We start from the raw sequence: 13,581 nt of genomic DNA, 5'->3' as shown, positions 1-13,581 counted from the left end.
CCATACAATTAGAGCTGCTAATGCTCTTTCTTTCATCTCCCTTTACTCCTAACAATTATGTACTTTCTTTTTTAGCTATGGGGACCATCATGGTATTTAGGTTTCCATTTTTGTGCAGAGAAGTAAATAATTACAGAAGAAGAAACCTTCGCATTAACAAATGTGGTGGTGTGGGATAGGGGGTGTGAGGATCAGGCCAGTAGAGTGAAATTATCTCCATTTAGTGCCTCAGTTTTCCTCCCTCATGGGCAGGTACTCCAAGCTTGATTTAATTACCATGTTCATTAGGGTCTAACAAATAGATCTTTGAGCATATATGAGCCATAGAAAAATTTTCACTGCTTACCATGTAGGTGTATCTTTCTCTGGTGTTCAGGGAAAGTTTAATAATCGCTGCTTAGGCACACAGCCATTACTTAGTAGAAAAAGCATGCGGTACTTGATGAGTAGGTGGTTGCCTACAAAGTCTTATTTCAGGAATCTCCCAAAATATTTCTCCACATCTGCTCACTGATATTTCAGATTCCATTAGTAGAGACAATGCCTTTCAATCCAGAGCAGAGAGACTTAAAATACAAATACAAGTAACATAATAAAAATAATAAGAGAGCCGGGTGTAGTGGCTCATGCCTGTAATCCCAGCACTTTGGAAGGCAAAAGTAGGAGGATTGCTTGAGGCTGTGAGTTTGAGACCAGCCTGGGCAATACAGCAAGACTTTGTCTCTACAAAATAATAATAATATTTTTTAAAAAAATGAGCTAGGCATCTTGGTACATGTCTGTCCTCCCAGTTACTGGGGAGGCTGAGGCAGGATGATCACTGGAGTCTAGGAATTTGAGGATGCAATGAGCTATGATTATGCCACTGCACTCCAGACTTGGCAACAGAGTGAGACCCTGTCTCTTAAAAAAAAAAAAAAAAGAATAAGAATAGCCAACATATATAGCATTTACTGTGAGTTAGACATTATTCTAAGCATTTAAAATGTGGTGTATGTGGCCAGGCATGGTGGCTCATGCCTGTAATCCTAGCACTCTGGGAGGCTGAGGTGGGCGGATTGCTCAAGGTCAGGAGTTCAAAACCAGCCTGAGCAAGAGTGAGACCTCTGTCTCTACTATAAATAGAAAGAAATTAATTGGCCAACTAATATATAGAAAAATTAGCCGGGCATGGTGGCACATGCCTGTAGTCCCAGCTAATCGGGAGGCTGAGGCAGGAGGATTGCTTGAGCCCAGGAGTTCAAGGTTGCTGTGAGCTAGGCTAACGCCATGGCACTCACTCTAGCCTGGGCAACAAAGTGAGATTCTGTCTCCAAAAAAAAAAATAAAAATAAAAATAAAATGTGGTGTATGTGACTGACATTTGATTCTGCCTGAGGACAGTGTTTGATTAGAGCAAGGAAAAGGAGATGTTAGATTCTTAGTACTAAAACTTTGGGGTACACCCCACCAGTCAAGTAGGGAAGATGTCCAGGACAAACTGATTAATCCCCAATTTTGCCTACAGTAGGTTCTAAATGTACTACAGTTGAGGAATAATTTTAGTTTCATTTACTCTTGGTCCTTTGAGCTTTGCCTCTTCTTTTCTCCACTTCTCTGTAGCATGTAACCTGGCTACAGTGTGATGCATGTGATAGCCTCCATGGTATATCAAGGCTAAAGTTCTTGCTGTAATAAGGGGATCAAAGGATCATTTAGGAAAGGTATGTCTTCTTTTATGACACCATTCTCAGTTGTTAGGGTCTGTATTTAATAATCTATTAGGAATCTGTTTTTTCCTGTCTTTTAGTATTTGGTTTGCTTTTTTGAGTGGTTTGTTATTCCTCACAAATGTGGCTATCTGAATGTTTTAGCTGCCTGTTTGAGAAAAATCATAGACTTCTAAGACTGGAAGAATTATTAAGATGCCAGGTGGGTGAACCTTATTCCAACTTGCTCACAAAGACAACTTTTTCCATTTCTTTTTCTAAATTATGAATGAGGGCCTCCAGGAAGTCATTCTAATCCCTCAGAAAATATAATAACCTGGTTGGTCCCAGTGCAGTGGTGTTTACAATTAATTGATCACAACCAGTTACAGATTCCTTTGTTCCTTCTCTACTGCCACTGCTCCACTTGACCAGCCTTAAAAAAAAAAAAAGAAAAGAAAAAGAAAATATAGTAACTTCCTCCTATCTTACCGAAACCTTTTCTGCTGTATGTTAAGGGAATTCCTTTTCTATCACCAGCAGAAACAAGGTAGCTATTTAACTGTCACTCATTCATCCCTCTTCATATGTAGCCCTTTTTTAAAAAAATGTAAAGTATATATGCTATTGTAAAAATGGTGCTGTGAGCTTCTTCTAAAGTCAGAGGTCAGATGTGTGTGATGAAGCTCATTTCTGTTATATTAACTGAAAAGGAAAATGTCACATTGAGGATGAAAGGATTAAAGAGTGAAGAAAGTTAATTCACTATGATTATTGATGTTATCTATAGACACATAGTAAAAGGAAATTGAACTGTAGCATTTGTAATTTGAAATATCCAGGCTAGCATTTGACTCAATCTTATAGTCTTCTAAGCAAAAAATAATAATGGATTCCACTGGGTTTGGAGTTAAAGAATAAAAATTATAACGTTAGCCTAAGCAACATAGCAAGACCCTGTCTCTATCAAAAATAGAAAAATTAGCTGGGCATAGTTGCACATGCATGTAGTCTCAGCTACTTGGGAGGCTGAAGCAGGAAGATAGCTTGAGCCCAGCAGTTTGAGGCTACAGTGAGCTATCTTTGTGCTACTGTACTCCCACCTGGGCATTAGAGAAAGGCCCAGTGTCAAAACAAGCAAACAAACAAAAAACAAAACAAAACAAAAACAAAATGTTAATTTGGCTAATGCTTTATAGCTTTCTAGACACATTAATCTTTTTATTATCTGTTTTAGAGACTTGAGTATGAGTGTCTTTTCTACCACTATCTTTGCTCTGTAACCTTAAACAAGTTGTTTAAATTCTGAGCTTTAATAACTAATTGTAAAATGAAGTTAGTACTTGATTTGCCAACCTAAATCAGATGGTCGCTGAGACTTAAATGAAATGGGAAGTCATATAATGGATGATTATGTGGGTATAAATAGCTCCTCAACTAGATTAAAATATTTCTAACGGAGAAACAGTTTATTACTTACCTTGCCTAGCAAAGTGTAGCTCATCAGTAAAAGTTGAACTTTTATGCAATTTTTACCTAATAGTTTTCTCCAAAGATGATTTTATTAATGAAGATGGTAATCTCATATGAAAGATACTACCTTATAAATACAAGGTCTTTTAAAGTTTTTAAGGCTCACTGTTGAACACAGGTACTCATGGAGAAAAGTTTTAGACATCAATATTGGCCATCTTTCCCAGGCAAGCCTAGTACAGAAACTGACAAACACATAGAATGTGCTTAATAAATGTTTATTGAATTAATTGTAGTCTTATCTGTTGTCCCACATACCCATTTTTCCTTGACCACTGAGGAATCTATATTTAGGGGTGAGTACTGCTTAGGCAACTAGGAAGCTTAAGGGGTTCCAGGAGACCAACTGAGAAATCAGTCATAGGCTCTGATTGGAGACATACTGACCCTGATAAAAACAAAACAAAACAAAACAAACAGTACAGTGATATTCAGTGAAGTAACAGCTGCTATTTATTAAGTGCCTACTATGTACTTCACACACATTTTCCAGGTCTGTTAGTTTCCAAATTCAAAGTCTTTCTCACTGTCTTCATTGCAAGAAACACCTGGACAAGTACCTATCCCAAGATCATGGAAGCATGAGAAACCAGCCCTCAACAATATGAGCCAATTTTCTACAATTTTAGTAATTTGTAGAATGAGGAACTTGAAGTAAATGGCCTCTGATTCCTTCCAGCCTAACATGATTTATTTCTCTCACTTCATAGGCCTAAATACTACCCAAGAAATCTCTTTTTAAAAAAGGTTCCAATATCTTTCTATTGTATAGTTAACAGATGCTATATTTAGGTACTACTAGGTAAGTAGTCAAGTATGCTGATTTATGAAGTTTTATTAAAGTGTTTAACCTAAAGATAACTTTAGGCTGATAAAATATTTAGTGGAGTATGTTAGATATTGTTAAAACAAAAAAATTTACATGACTTTTAGCATCAAGTTTTAGGTTTTTTTTTTTCCCCCTTTTATTTTCTTTTCTCTTTTTTTACATAGATGAGAACACTAGTAGGGTTTTTAAAAAAATTTTTTTGAGACAAAGTCTCACTCTGTTGTCCGGGTTAGAGTGCCATGGCGTCAGCCTAGCTCACAGCAACCTCCTACTCCTGGGTTCAAACAGTTCTTCTGCCTCAGCCTCCCAAGTAGCTGGGACTACAGGTGTGCGCCACCATGCCTGGCTGACATATATATATATATATATATATATATATATATATATATATATATATATATATATATATGTTTTTAGTTGGCCAGTTAATTTCTTTCTATTTTTTTTTTTTTTTTTTGGTAGAGACAGGGTCTCGCTCTTGCTCAGGCTGGTTTTGAACTCCTGACCTTGAGCGATCCTCTCGCCTTGGCCTTCCAGAGTGCTAGTTGTTTTTTAATCAGTATTTTGGTATGATTTTTGTGTTGGGGGTGGGAGTGGCAAATGGTAGATTGTGTTGTTTTAAACATAATCTGGTTGGCCAGTTCACTTACTGAATTATCTTTCCATTTATACATTTGTCTTCTAAGCATGAGGACAGTTCGCTGTTCTAAGTCTTTTATTCTAAGACCATGAAGAAACCTGTATCAAAAATGTTGTACATATTTATATTGATATAGGATGTTGAATTCTAATTTAGAAAAGATACTGCTTCTTCAAAATCTTGTGCCATTTCAGCATTAATGATTTTGTTTTTCAATAATTCTCTGTAATAAACCCTTAAATGTGGATCTAAGCACAAGATGTAGTATTTCGGCCTGGTGAAATGCATGCTGGAGGGTAGGGGAGGACTGCCAAAGTTAAAGTGATTCATCTCACAATGCAGGCTCCCTGAGGGCAGGAGCTTCCATCATGATCTATCAGCAGAACCAGGAACATTTGTTGAATGAGTGAATGTTAGGTTTGTGTACCCTTACCATCATGGTTGTAACTCAGAGGAATTTCCATGGATAATATAGAAATCCTTCTTTGGGACCTAGATCTCACGTTTATTACAACTGGCTGGTTCAGGAATAATTGGCATAAAGTTTCTGGGGGTATTATCTGGATTTTTGCCCTTTATGTAGCTTTCACTGCTCCAGGGAAGGAAGGCCAGTTTTGGAGAAAATTTGCTCGTAAGTAACTTTGGAGAACTCCCTGATTTCTCTACTTCATTTCTTTCTGAAAAATATAATTAATCAGATAGAAACAGAGTATCTTTCTCTTGGCTCAGGGCTGAATTGGAGTAAGGAAATTTTGAAGATTAATTACCTGGGGAAACAAAAAGTATAGAGGCTGCAGTCCCAGCCTCGTTTTCTGCAATGCACTGGAACACCCCAGAGTCTTCAAGAAAAATGCTTCTGTGAAAATCAAGGTGCATACTTCCTCTGGAAAGGGAAGAAATTCAACTTGGTCACTGTATTTGGATTCCTACAATTACGAAACATACAGTGTGGGAGAATGTCAGGGAATAAATAGAGTCTTCTTGAGATTTAAAAGAAAAACCAATCTGACTAGATGTTTTATCTTCTGAGTGGGTTCATAAAAATTAATCCTAAACTGGGTGTAGTGGCTCACGCCTGTGATCTCAGCACTTTGGGAGGCCCAGGTGGGAGGATCGCTTGAGGCCAGGAGTTTGAGATCATCCTGGGCAACATAGTGAGACTCTGTCTCTATAAAAAATAAAACAGTTAGCCAGACACATGCCTGTAGTCCTCGCTACTTGAGAGGCTGAGCCAGGAGGATTGCTTGAGCTGGGATTTGGAGGTTGAAATGAGCTGTGATAACACTATTGCACTGCAGCCTGGGAGACAGTGAGATTCTATCTCAAAAGAAAAAAAAATCTTAAAAATGTCTTCATAGTCTGTATTCAGTAAACATGTTGAATGAATAGATATATAAATAAATACACAGATTAATCCTAGTTATCTTGCTTCTTCTATTGTGTCAGTTCAAGAGTTGGTGTAGGTTAGCCTCAAAGAGCATATAAAGGCCAGAATGACTTAGGAGACAAACTCTTCTGATGCTAATTTTGATTTAATAAGTTATCAAGATATTGAAAAATTGTACTTACCAGGAATGGATAATAAAAAAGCTTCTGAAAGATAAGAAAAGGAATTTAAATGATGAAAATTCATTTAGTTGGGAAAGGGGCAAAGTGTTTATCAGAAATAACTAGAGGCAAATACAAGGTAGACTATAATCTAGAATCATGGACTAAATTCTGGAGAAACTTAGAAAAGGTACATAAAGGAATGGATACTTGGCAGGGTACTGGAACTTGATTTAAGTCCTGATTCCACCACTAAATTGCTCTTTGATCTTGTGAAAATTACTTTACTTTTCTGGACTTTCTTCATCTCCAACATAAAGGTTAGACCAGATAAATATATCTACTCTGAACGTGAACCATTACTGAAACACTAGTCCTGGGGTGGCCTTTTTCTCCCAGGGGAATCCTTTAAATCTCTCTGATTAAAATAAAATGGAATATTACATTATAAAAATACTATCATATTATATAGAAAAATACACAAAAAGGTTAACAATAGTTTTATCTAGGTGGTGAGAATACAAATAATTTGAAATTTTTTCTTTATGTTGTTATATATTTTCCAGATTTATTATAAGAAGATTGTACTACTTTATTTTCCAAAAATGCAATACATGTTATTTTCAAAAGAAATACCATATCTTTTGTGTAATAAAGAGATGTTTCTTCCTAAATATGATGTACAAATGTTTAGTTGTCTTGAATTAATATTTAAATGAATGTATTTTCTTCATTTGGCACAAGAACTATCTTAGACTTGAACCCTAGCTTTAGCATTTACTAGCTTTGTGCCCTTAAGCAAGTTTTTTGTATTTCTGATTTCAGTTTTCTTACCTATAAAATGGGGAGAATAATACATACCTCAAAATGTTTATGTGATTGTTAATGAGAAATTATTTATAAATCATAAACTCAGTGTTTAGCCTGAAGGGGGTGATCATACTTGTTAGTCTTCCCTAAATTATTTATTTTGTAGGAAAATTGTATAATAAAGTATTTAGAAAGTTATATCCGTTTTCATTTGTTTTACACTTTCAGAAATATGTTTATTCTCCTATTTCTTTTTTTGTTTGTATATTGAGAACTTATGAGGAAAATAATTAAGGTTTAGCTATAAAAATAAGCTAGTCTTTTTGCAGCTATTATTCTTTCATCAAAACAGAGTTATCTTTTCTTTTTCGGTTGTTGTTATCATTTGGATTTGAAATAATAATTATTTAACAGGACAAATCTTTAAGCCTGTAATACATCAGCTATTAAGCTTTAAAACATGATTATAGGCTGTGCGCGGTGGCTCACGCCTGTAATCCTAGCACTCTGGGAGGCTGAGGTGGGCAGATTGCTTGAGGTCAGGAGTTCGAGACCAGCCTGAGCAAGAGCAAGACCCCATCTCTACTATAAATACAATGAAATTAATTGGCCAACTAATATATATAGAAAAAATTAGCTGGGCATGGTGGTGCATGCCTGTAGTCCCAGCTGTGACTGCCTCAGGAGGCTGAGGTAATAGGATTGCTTGAGCCCAGGAGTTTGAGGTTGCAGTGAGCTAGGCTAATGCCATGGCGCTCACTATAGACTGGGCAACAAAGCGAGACTCTGTCTAAAAAAAAAAAAAAAAAATTAAAACATGATTATATTTGGAGGTTAATTGTAATTAAAAGCAATTGACAAGCTTATCATGACACTTGTCCTAAGAATCTGAAAGTTGTCTGAGTTGGCTATCTGATCTTTTTCTCTGTACTCACAGGTCAGTTCCAGAAAGTGGCCTGGATTTGGCATTCAAATGAAACTAACTGACTCCTGGTCGTAGAGATGTCTTGAAGATGCTAAAGAACAAACACAAAGTTCACAGAATGGAAGACATGGTCACACCATATACAGTGATTTTTGAGATGTCAGTTGCAGTAAGTGTGCATGCTTTTTCCTTATAATTATTGACAACTAACTGTATCTGAAGCAAAGCAAGGAGTTGCCGGTCATTCTTTTGGGCATCACTATGGTGTGCTTTACTTTAGTAAGATACAAATTATTTTTATCTTAACTTCATAGAATTGTGGACAAGTTGTTATTTTACTTCTCCAAGATCTGTTTTTCAAATTTTAAACCTCTTCATTTTATTGTATTTTATTATTTTGTTAAGTACACATCTAGTCACATATTTAGTCCTTATTATTAGTCACAGTAGCATGGGACCACAGTAGTACAGTGCAGGGGATATGTTCCCTTATCTGCAGGGGATATGTTCCCAGACCCCCAGCAGATACCTGAAACTGGATTGTTCCAAACCCTATATACACTGTGTTTTTTCCTATACATACTTATCTGTGATAAAGTGTAATTTATAAATTAGGCATAGTAAGGGATTAACAACAATAATAATAAAATAGAACAATCATACCAATGTACTCTAATAAAAGTTATATGACTATGGTCTCTCCCTCTCTCAAAATATCTTACTGTGTGGTACTCATCTATTTTCACACCACAGTTGACCATGGGTAACTGAAACCGTGGAGAGCAAAACTGTGGATAACTGGAGGACTACTATATTATAATTTGTTAAGATCCCTGAATCATCATTTAGAGGACTTGGGCCAAAATCTTAACTCTGCCACTGGCTGGTTGGAGCTAGTCATAGGAACTTGGAAGATACTCTTAACCTCTCTGTAACTCAGGTTCTTTATTTGTGAAACAGGGCTAGCAAAATACTTAGCCTACCTTGAGGTTTGAGGCTGATTTCAGATAAATAATCTGAAAACTTTCTGTAAAGAATAAGAATTATATTGATATATTAAAAAGTATTTATTAACTATAACTAGTTTAGTCTCACAATACATAAACGAATAGGTGGCCTTTATGGTAAATTTACCCCTTAAATCCTGATTTTCCTTCCTCTCCTACCTCCAACCCCAGAATCCTCTAGAATCGAAAATTATATTTTGGATTATAATTTGCGACCATAGAGGGAGTATCTGAGGTCCTTCCATCAAGTGAGACCTAGGTGTGATACAAGGACCAACCTAGCCCTTGAGGCCTGATGCCCAGAGGGGCATTTTGTGGGGAAGGAATTCCTGGCAGAGTCTGCTGAAAGCAAGCTTCCAGAATCTTTAGCAGTGTTACTGCATTGTTTCCTTTGTCTCCCACCCTGTATCTGGTTAAATCCCTGCTCTGCTTTTCATACTTTGGACCAGCAATGGGCAGTTGTTCCAGTTCTGTCAGGTTTGGTAGCTGGGAGACAGAGAGTCCAGAGAAGTTTCAACCCTAGTTTTAGTTTGATGTAAGTAACTGAATTATGCTGTTTCTAGTGGGAAATAGGGGAGAAAGTGAGCTCTGTGACCTGAGCAGGAAATGCACATTGTTTTGCACTTTGACTTCTTCAGAAGGGCATCGTATGACTACTTAGGAGAATGTGACTGAGTCTTGCGGTCGGGCAGAGCATAGTCTCCTTGGAGAGGAAAGTCTGAGCACTGCCCTCCAGACTGGAGGACTGAAACAAGCAAAAAATCTGAAGAGCACAGGGTAAACCATGATTGCTCTGTGACATCGAGCAAATCATGTCACCTTTTCTCAGCTTCAGTTTTCTCATATGTAAAATGATAATAATCTCTGATCTGAAGTCCTTTCTTGTTTCCCCTTTCCTCATTTTTTTTTTTTTTTTTTTTTTTGAGACAAGCCCTCACTTTGTTACCCAACCCGGAGTGCAGTGGTGCAGTCATAACTCACTGTCGCTTGAGCTTCTGGGCTTACGTGATCCTCCTGCCTCAGCCTTCTCAGTAGTTAGGGCTACAGGCTCACACCATCATGCCTGGATAATTTTTAAATTTTTTGGAGAGATGGTGTCTCACTATGTTGTCCAGGCTGGTCTTGAACTCCTGGCCTCAAATGATCTTCCCACCTTGGCCTCCCAAAGTGCTGGGATTATGGGTGTGAGCCACCATGTCCAGCCCTTTCCTTCTTATTAATCCTGTTGATAAAAATGTATAATTTATCTATAAAATCTAAACTCCATCATGCAATATGGATAAATTACCTTGATAAACACAGGGGCTACAGTACAAGTGGATCTTGACAGAGTGTTGCAGGACTTGGCATCTGGTTTAAGGAGTAAAGAGAAAATGATGCTATCTATCATCCATACTGTCAAAGCCCCGAAACCCAGGTTCATGGTAGCTGCGAACTAGCTAGTTCAGTTTTAGCTGCTACTGACCATACCCTAAGTTTCCTTTTTTAAAAGGATATGCTTCTAATTTTTGTCTGCTCCAATGTCACCCTTTCTTCTTTCTTGTTCAGCATTCCATAAGCTGAGATGGTGAAATACAACACTGGGCAATTATATTTGAGAAATGAGTACTGGCAAGTATTTAGAGACTATATATTAAAGGTTTAAATAACTTCTAAATTTTACTGACTGAATTTTTTTCTTCTTCCATACAGTTGCTCTTGTTGGATCTCTTAGGTTTTCAAAAAAATCATCTCTCCCCCTTTTTAATTCAAAGGGAATTCATTCCTTGGATAGTTGGAATACTCTGTTATGGGCCTGAGCTCCTAGAAACCAGCTGTCCCTTATGGTCTGGCACACAGATAAATGGCCAAGCCATAGATTGTAACCATGGAATTATTTCTGAGACCCATGGATTTCTTTCTTGTTCTTTTTGAGGGCGTATAGCCTAAAGGCTTTCTTCACGTATAGTTCTCAAGAAAACTGAACTGATTCCTTCTTCTCTGGGCCTATGTCTCCATTACTGGGACCCTCTGAGAAGGCTTAAAACTGAAACTTCAATACATAGTGGTTGAACTAAGGCAGAGTAACTTGATCTGAAGTTGGAGTTTCAGTAACTGGGGAACTGATGGTCAGAGAAACTCTAGTGGTTTTCTTCTTTATCCCGTGGGGGAAGCAAAACCAAACACAATCCAATGAAAGAAAGACTAGAGGGGACTTTCATAGAAATGCCTCACTATATAAATTTGAATGTAGCATGTATTTTTTGCCTGTAATCCTTATATTTCTCTATATTTACACAATTTCAGTGCTCCCTCCTTTTTAACCAAATATTAGTGTTATGGCCCCTAATAATTTCACTTTCCTTTATCTCAGTCTGATAATCAGTGGGATGTTATTAAACACTTAAAGTGTCCAGAGGAAATAACTTTTAAAGCAAATAATCACTTCAAAGTTTCTCTACTAAATATTAGGGTTTTTCTTTTCTTTTGTTCTTTCTTGATGTTTTTTTAAAGTAGAATTTTCCCTATATTCATATGCAACAAATGCACATCCACATGAAATTCTGCACTTACTCTGACATTTCTGTAGCATATTCTAAGCACAATCCCAGAGATAAAACCTTTTATTACTTCCTTGGGCACCTATAAGAAAGAGAAAAAAGAAATTCTGTCTAAATCTCACTGGGGTTTAATACAGTTTAGTTGTGTATACAATTTAGTTCAAGTGTATTGTATTCACAGTTGGACCAGCAAGTTAGTTACAGACAGCAGGTTAATCTAGAACATCTGCATTCTTGACTAAGAATGGAACTACTTTAATATTCTCCATTTTAGAAATCCAGATGTTGACCTTTATAGAGTTATAGCACTTGTACTCAGAAGAGGTATTGAATCATTTCCCAAAAACATCATTTCTGAGGACATAGGTTAAAATTTGTGAATTTGTGTTTTGGTCTGAAGTCTTTGGCATATTTGTTATGGTAAGAAATCCATTGAAATACTGCTATGTTTACTATAAGGAATATCTTAGTCCCTTCTGGCTGCTTTGACAACATCCCTTAGATTGGGTAATTTGTAATTTGTAAACAATAGAAATTTATTGTTCACAGTTCTGAAGGCTGGGAAGTCCAGGATCAAGGCACCAGCAGATTTGCTGTTTGCTGAGAGCTCTCTCCTTTATAAATGGCACTTTTTTGCTGTGTCCTCACATGGCAGAAGGGGAAAGGGAACTCCCTCATGTCTCTTTTATAAGGACACTAATCCCATTCATGAGATTGGAGCCCTCACGACTTAATCATTTGCCAAAGGCCCAAATTTTTAACACTATCACATTGAATATTAGGTTTCAACATATGAATTTTGGAATGACACCAACATGTAGACCATAATAGTTATTGTCAATATTCATATTATCTCTATGATGATTTACTAGAGAAATCTATCTCCATTTTTAATACTAGGAATAATTGGGCTTCTCCTGTGATGCTGGTTTAGTTTTTCCATATTAGTACTTTGATTCTTAATATAGGTTGTGTTTCCATCTGTGTTAGCTACTTGAAAGTTTAGAGCTCATTTCAGAACCAATAATTCTATAGGGATTAGAATTAGGATCTCCTAAATTTGTAACTCAATGCTTTTTTTTCCTTTTTTCTTTTTCTTTTGTTTTTCATCATGCCAGCTAAAGTGCAGTGGTGTCATCACAGCTCACTGCAATCTTAAAGTCCTGGGATCAAGGGATCTTCCTGCTTCAGCGTCCCAAGTAGCTGGGACTACAGGCCTGCACGACCATGCCTGACTAATTTTTGTATTTTTTATAGAGACAGGGTCTCACTCTTGCTTAGACTGGTCTCGAACTCCCCACCTCAAGTCATCTTCCTGCCTTGGCCTCCCAGAGTGCTAGGATTACAGGCATGAGCCACTCTACCCAGCCAGTAACTCAGTGCTTTTTTTTCCTACTGTATCTATGATGATTTATTTCCCCAAATCATTATTTAAGTCACATGGCCTCACAAAGAACTTTTATGTTATTTCCAGGTAAAAGAGGTAGATTGGCAGATGTAGCCTAAATAACAAAATATAATAATTTCCAGAAAGCCATTAATTTATGGAAATAGAATATTTAAAATTTTAACTATTCTAGAAATCCAGTCCATATATTTACTTTGTATTCTAATGGATTTATAATATATTTCCATTATGTTATAATGGAAAAAAAATTAGTTCCCACCTAAAAGTCTTTTACATATAGTGTTTGATGCTATCAGCAGGACTAGATTTATCTAATTTATCTAGATTTATCTCTTCCTAATATCAATATATAATCTCTTAATACTTGGCGGCTCTTTTCAGTTTTTAAAAACCCTTTGTCATCTTGAAGTTTTGTAACCATATCAGGCTTAATTTGCTTTAGACTAAAATTTAGGTGATGTAAAAGATTTATTAATACTATTAATACATCATGTTTTCTTTCTTAAGGTGGATAGTGGCTACAGAGTATACATTTTATTATTATTTAGACTGTACATATATATTTACTATTTTCTATGTATGTAGTATTTTATAATAAATTTGTAAGATTAAAATCAATCTGTGAATTGAAGCTGCCTTTTGTTTTTGAGAGA

The 13,581-nt window shown here is 36.5% G+C and overlaps 1 long non-coding RNA gene across 1 annotated transcript in view; it reads left to right on the top strand.

Moving 5' to 3' along the window:
• The window catches only part of LOC142863078 (uncharacterized), a 32,846-nt gene extending 21,461 nt beyond the window's left edge, over positions 1-11,385 (top strand). Inside the window, exons 2-3 of the long non-coding RNA XR_012913956.1 lie at positions 7,986-8,142; positions 10,529-11,385. This is a non-coding gene — a long non-coding RNA (uncharacterized LOC142863078). The remainder of the gene's footprint in view (positions 1-7,985; positions 8,143-10,528) is intronic.
• Positions 11,386-13,581: the final 2,196 nt, after the last annotated feature.

Source organism: Microcebus murinus, chromosome 21 (genome assembly GCF_040939455.1).
Source record: "Microcebus murinus isolate Inina chromosome 21, M.murinus_Inina_mat1.0, whole genome shotgun sequence".
Lineage (NCBI taxonomy): Eukaryota > Metazoa > Chordata > Mammalia > Primates > Cheirogaleidae > Microcebus > Microcebus murinus.
The sequence above is the reverse complement of the archived record's forward strand: the minus strand, read 5'-3'. Positions and strand labels throughout refer to the sequence as shown.